Source organism: Falco rusticolus, chromosome 2, assembly GCF_015220075.1.
Source record: "Falco rusticolus isolate bFalRus1 chromosome 2, bFalRus1.pri, whole genome shotgun sequence".
NCBI classification, from domain to species: Eukaryota; Metazoa; Chordata; class Aves; order Falconiformes; family Falconidae; genus Falco; species Falco rusticolus.
The window spans coordinates 26,676,421-26,682,420 of record NC_051188.1 but is presented as its reverse complement, the minus strand read 5'-3'; positions in this window follow the sequence as shown (position 1 = coordinate 26,682,420).

Below are 6,000 nucleotides of genomic sequence, written 5' to 3'. Positions count from 1 at the left end.
AACCATCTAGCTCCACTGGTAGGTCCTTCTGCCAGGTATTGCTGAAGTGCGTGCTAAAATGCCCTTGTATAGCAGAGCTTTTCTCAGTCAGGCTCCTAATTTATGATCCCTATATTCATAGCATCTGTTATTCATCTGTTTTTGACAGCTGCTGTTCATTCCTACTCAGAAGCTGGCAGTTGAAAAGTTTCAAAAAAATTCATGTTTTGACTTGATGATCCTATAGAAGCTGACCCTTGGGCTCTGTTTCGCAGGTAACAAATCACAGACAGCTTCTCAGAGTGCAGCATCTGGATGTTAAAAGAACAGTTATTTATTATTTGTTGCTCTCAGTTCTACTTGGTTGTGTTATTAATTCATGTAGAGTGGCTTGCATGCATATAAAGCAGATGAGTTTTGTATGCATGACTAGTTGGAGATCAACTATAATTAACAAAAATTGAGGCAAAATTAATAGCAGCAATAATCTTGCGAAATATTTTTTTTTTCTTTGTCGTTTTGAAAAGTAGGTGCAATGATCAACATCTATAGTGTTGTGAAGGCAAAGGCCGCTCATGAAGGCCTCAGCTCAACAGAGCTCTGAAGGGCCAGAGTAAATGCTGTATCTTGACAGGGTGGTAACTTCTTTGAGACTTTCCACATGCTAAAATTCATACCATAAATCCTTGTTACAGCTAAATTAAAGTATGTGAGCAGAACTGATCACTATAATTATCTGAAGGCGTTTTAATAGTTTTCTTAATAGAATAGCAGTTTGATATGGAATTTCTTTTTTGACTTATAATAGAAAGAAATCAAGCACCAAAACTTTTGTATCTTGTATTTCAGTAATTTAACTTTTTGATATTACAATAATTTATTTCAAATTAAATTGAAAATCTCTGTTTGAAGGCAAGAACAACCTCTGAACAAAAGCAATGTATGTTTTGGTTTGGGGGGGAATTATCAGAATGACAACTATTTATCACAATGAATCATGACAAGCAACTGTTGTTTTTTCAGTTAGCTCTGCATGCAAGATCCGGTTTTGCTGCAGTCCGGTAATGGTTTTATCTGAACTGGAAGAGAGGTTGTCCTCTGAACTCTGTGTCTTACATATTAAGTACATGACTTTATGCCACCCTGCACGGGTGAAAGGAGAGACAGGTGCTTAGACAGAGGATGGCTTTACAGCCATTGCCCATTGGTTTCATGTGCCTGGCACTCTTTCCCCTATTTTCCCTAGAGTCAGTGATCAGCTTCATCAAATCTGTTAGATGAGCTCCTTAGACAACCCATTAGTGTGGATTTCATAACCTGTGAAGCAAATAGGCTGTACTTTACTGATCATACCTGGAGTATTGCAGTCTTGTTGTTTTCAAACTAAAGAAAAATACAGCTATATAGCGGCTTGTAACAATACACTGTTCATCACAAACTGTATACCAGAGTTATTAGCCTTATGGCCAGGAAAGTGCATTAAAAGAAGAAACACAAGTAGCCAAGCTGTGCCATTACTTGGAGAGATCCCCTACCTTTTTTCTTTCGTTTATGTGTTTTAATTGGAATACTGTGTGGTTTCTCCACAATGTAATTTTAGCTGGCCCTTGATTATCTGAGTAAATTAGTTAATGATACTTGCTCATTGCAATTACACTTTCCCATTGCAATTATCTGAATTCTGCTGTTTCAAGTTGTCCATAATGAATCTGTGTTCATAATTACAGCATATTGCTAATAAATGTTTGTAGTAGATGTGTATGTACATACACAGCAGCTAACGTTTAATGTAGTTGAGCTCACACATTCTTATTGCTTACTGCATGCTTTGCTAGTGATAAATGATAGCTATTTTTCTCTACTGCAGCCAAGAACAGAGATTAAAACTCCAGATACCAATCTGATCTCACAGGTCACAGCTTGTCTGTGTAACCTGTTTTATGTTATAACTGATAGCAGTAAAAGGTCTTTCATCACCCTTGTTTATTTATGTCCATGGATCACAGTGATGATGATTTATAGAGTACCTGTAATTGCAAGCGTATAGCTCTCATGAAAATGCAATGCATAGTGGGAAAAAGTGATCTTGTGGGAAGGAGAGATATTAAAAGTCTAGTGTGAATAAAAAAATCTTAACTGTGAATAAAGAAATACAAACAATAAGATAATTCAATTAATAAAGAGAGCAAATCTGTATATAAGTAGTGGAGATGGGTAATTAGGGGAAATAGAGGACTGGAAAATTCAGCACATCTATTTCACATAGATTAAAATTTAAAAAGCTCTGTTCGTGTAGTCATCTGTGCTTTTTGGCTTGCTAACATTCATCTTGGCTACAACTTGGAAAGCCAAGAAGCTTTGATATCATAGAGTTTGAGTTTCCAAATTCAGTGTGGTGGAGAATAAGAACTCTACAATGTAGAAAACATGAATGATGATTTTAATAGGGAAAACCAATTTCTGCATATAAAAAAGATGTTGAAAACATAGCAAGGGATGCAGAACAGAATAAAGAAAAAAAAAAGAAAAAAAAAAAAAGATGTGGAGGTTTTTATTAAAAAAACCCCAACTTAAACCTTATAGGAAGACATTTAAATATCTCAACATCTTACTAAGTGGAAGACTGAAAGATGACAGGATTGCATCAGGGCTCCCACGGGAAGATGATACCAAGCCTGAAAAGCCCATTTATTCTATCAGACACTGAGATAATAAGATTCAATGACAGGTACCTGAAAACAGTCAGATTCCAATTAGGCATAAAGCAAATGTTTGTAACAATGAGATTTATTACCCATTAGAGCACACACCCCCCGGGGGAAACCAGGATGTCTCTCCATGTTTTCAGTATGTCTTTAGTTAAGATATACATTATCTAAAAAATACACATGCTACCAGACTGTATACTGGAGTAACTGGGGAAAAAAATCCTATGGTACGTTAATAAATAGAAACCTTAATGAGATGATCTAACAGACTGTTTGGCCTCTAAGATCAAAACAACTCTTATCTGAAAATTAGTTCCTGTAGAGCTATATTTGGGCTATAACATCACTGACTAGTAAGCTTTCACCTGCATGTTTATATTTACCTAATTCCTTACTCTGGAAGCAGCTCTTTCCTTAGAAAACACAGTAAGGTAACTGCAAACTCCTTTTTTAGTCTGGACAGTCAAGAGCTCGGTGTCACATTCTTTTGTCCTCTAGATGTTGCCCTCTCCCTGTTTTCATCATTCCCTGCTTTCCACCCCAGAAGCCAACCGCGTCCTATTCTCAGGTAGTTAATAAGCATCCATAGGTTGTCTCTAAAGCAAGGGAAACCTTTGCCTCTGATACCCTCCTGAGAAAAGATACACATCTGAGAGGTGAATGAATTATAGTCATTTTAGAAGAGTCCTTATCTGTAAAACAGCCCAGGCCTTTAAGTATTCATCTGTTAGCCAGAAAAAATAATAATTTCTATTTATCTCTAGCTTACAGACTACCACCGTGATACTGATAAGATAGTAAGAAATAAATGCCTTTCTTGAAATAGAATATACTGTCAGAGACAGCACTTACAAAACTCTGTTTCATTTACTGAACTTATAATGTATGGCATACGTATTCAAACTTTCTTCTTTTATATTTTATACTTGCTTAGTACCAAGAGAGTAGAGAGCTTGTATCTTTTTACCAGCTTGTTAGGGTTTCAGAGCTTATTTTCAGACAGCAATGCGTGATGTCCTTTAAGACCACTAAGAATTTTCCTGGTGGTACTTTTCCATCATCTAGTTGTGTACTGCTGACAGCTTTATACCTGATTCTTGCATTGATGCTCTATGAATGATTCTTGCATTCTCAGCTCTAGGGTGATGGAGATACAGGATCCCACTGTTTTAGGGCAAATAAAGAAGCCTTTGGAGCCAGATATACCAAAACAGGGCATAAATGTCACTGTTTTCCCCTTCTCCTGTAATTACTGTCTCCCTGTTTGTTCATTTAATATCACCATCCCTTTTGGAACATGGTGATTATGTTTCTGCCTGTGAATGACCCAGTGTCTGTCACTGTAGATCCGCCCCAGCAAGCAGGGCCAGCTCCTCTGTGCAGCAGTCCTGCTCAAGCACTGTATGGTCGTTCCCCTTCTCTGGGGTCCCTCCCCAGCACGCAGTGCCAGCGTGCTTATTCGGCAGTCCCAGAATATGCTTTTTCACCAGTGACAATCTGGAACCAGTCCTGGATGTCGCTGAGCATCTTCAGTGTCTGCAACCAGTCCCCTTTCGGGGAAACTGAAGCTTCTCAGGCTGGACGTGCCCAGAAAGACTTCTCTGATGCGTGCCTGTGAAACAGCAATGTTCTGAAGTCTTGGAAAGGTTCATTAGTATCTAAATAACCAGCTGGTTACCTCTACACCTGATTCTACTCTCATATTTATTGGGATGACACAAGAAACTCTTGTTCGACTTTGGGAGACTTTCCACGCTGGTTTATGTACACGTAACATGCAGGAGATCAGGTCATCCTCTTTTTATGTGATGCTCTTTCTCTGTTGCTGCTTATGAAACAGATGTGAGTAAAACACTCATATAATCTGGAAGAATTGAGAGCATTGAAACAGAATTCCTAATTTGCTGCAAATTATGAGTTTTTGAAATGTCTTCCTTGCCTGAAGACACAGTTTAGTTTCCCATGAAATGGGATTTTCACATAAAAATTACTATGCAAAACTTTTTTAAAAAAATTTGAGAACCTAATTTTAAATATTTTTAATGTTGATTTATTTCATAAAATACCTATTGTAGTATATAATGTGCACCAAAACCAAACATACTGCATATACATAGAGGAAAAATTTTTGCTGTTTTAATTTTACTCTAGAACCATGAAGATAAATTACTACTTTGTGGATGGACAGAATACCTTCTCTAGATTACCTGTACATTAAAATGAAACAACCTTAGATATTAATGCTAAAAACCCCCACCTGTTTCAATCAGTATAATGTATTAACTGCTGTTACTGATTTTAAGAATTAGATGTTCCATCTATGCTGTAGCACTACCGTTCCTAATTTGTTATGAAACACTTACAAATAATAAATAAAACCACATAAAGTCAAATATGAAGGAGTTTCAAAGTTTTCTGAAATGAAAATATTCAAAAATTAAATACATGGAGAAACATTTATAGGCATTTTCATTGAAGTAATACAATTTTCTGGGGGAAAAAAAAACCCCAACAAATGTGTTTGGACTAGTTTTAACCAATCTTCTGGAAACTTTTTACAAAGACAGAGTAAGCAGTCATTCATAACAGTAAGCTATTAGCAATACCAGGACTTTCAAGGATTATGAATCACAAAGTCACAAAATCATTTAGGTTGAGAGGGAACTCTTGAGATCATCTAGTCCAGCCCCCTTGCTCAAGCAGGGTCAGCTACAGCAGGTTGCCCAGCATCATGCCCAGTTGGGTTTGAGTATCTCCGCAGGTGGAAACTCCACGTCTCTCGGCAATGTGTTCCAGTGTTTGACCACTCTCACAGTAAAAAAGAAGTGCTTTCTTGTGTTTCGATGGAATTTCACATGTTTCATTGTCCTGTCACTGGTCACTACTGAGAAAAGGCTGGCTCCCTCTTCTTCATTCACATCTATTATGTATTTATACACGTTGCTGGGATCCCTCTGGGCCCTCTCTTCCCCAGGCTGAACAGTCCCAGCTTTCTCAGCCTCTCCTCATCTGTCAGATGCTCCAGTCCCTTAATCAACCTTCATAGCCCTGTGCTGGACTCCCTCCAGTAAATATGCATCTTTTACTGAGGAGCCCAGAGCCTCACCAGTGCTGAGTGGAGAGGATGGATCACCACCTTCAACCTGCTGGCGATGTTCTTCCTAATGCAGCCCAGGGGGCCACTGGCCACCCTTGCAGCAAGAGTGCATTGCTGGCTTGTGGTGACCTGTCTCTCTACCAGGACACCAAAGCTGTTCTCTGCCAAGCTGGTTTCTAGCTGGCCAGCCCTGATCATATGCTGGTGCCTGGGCTT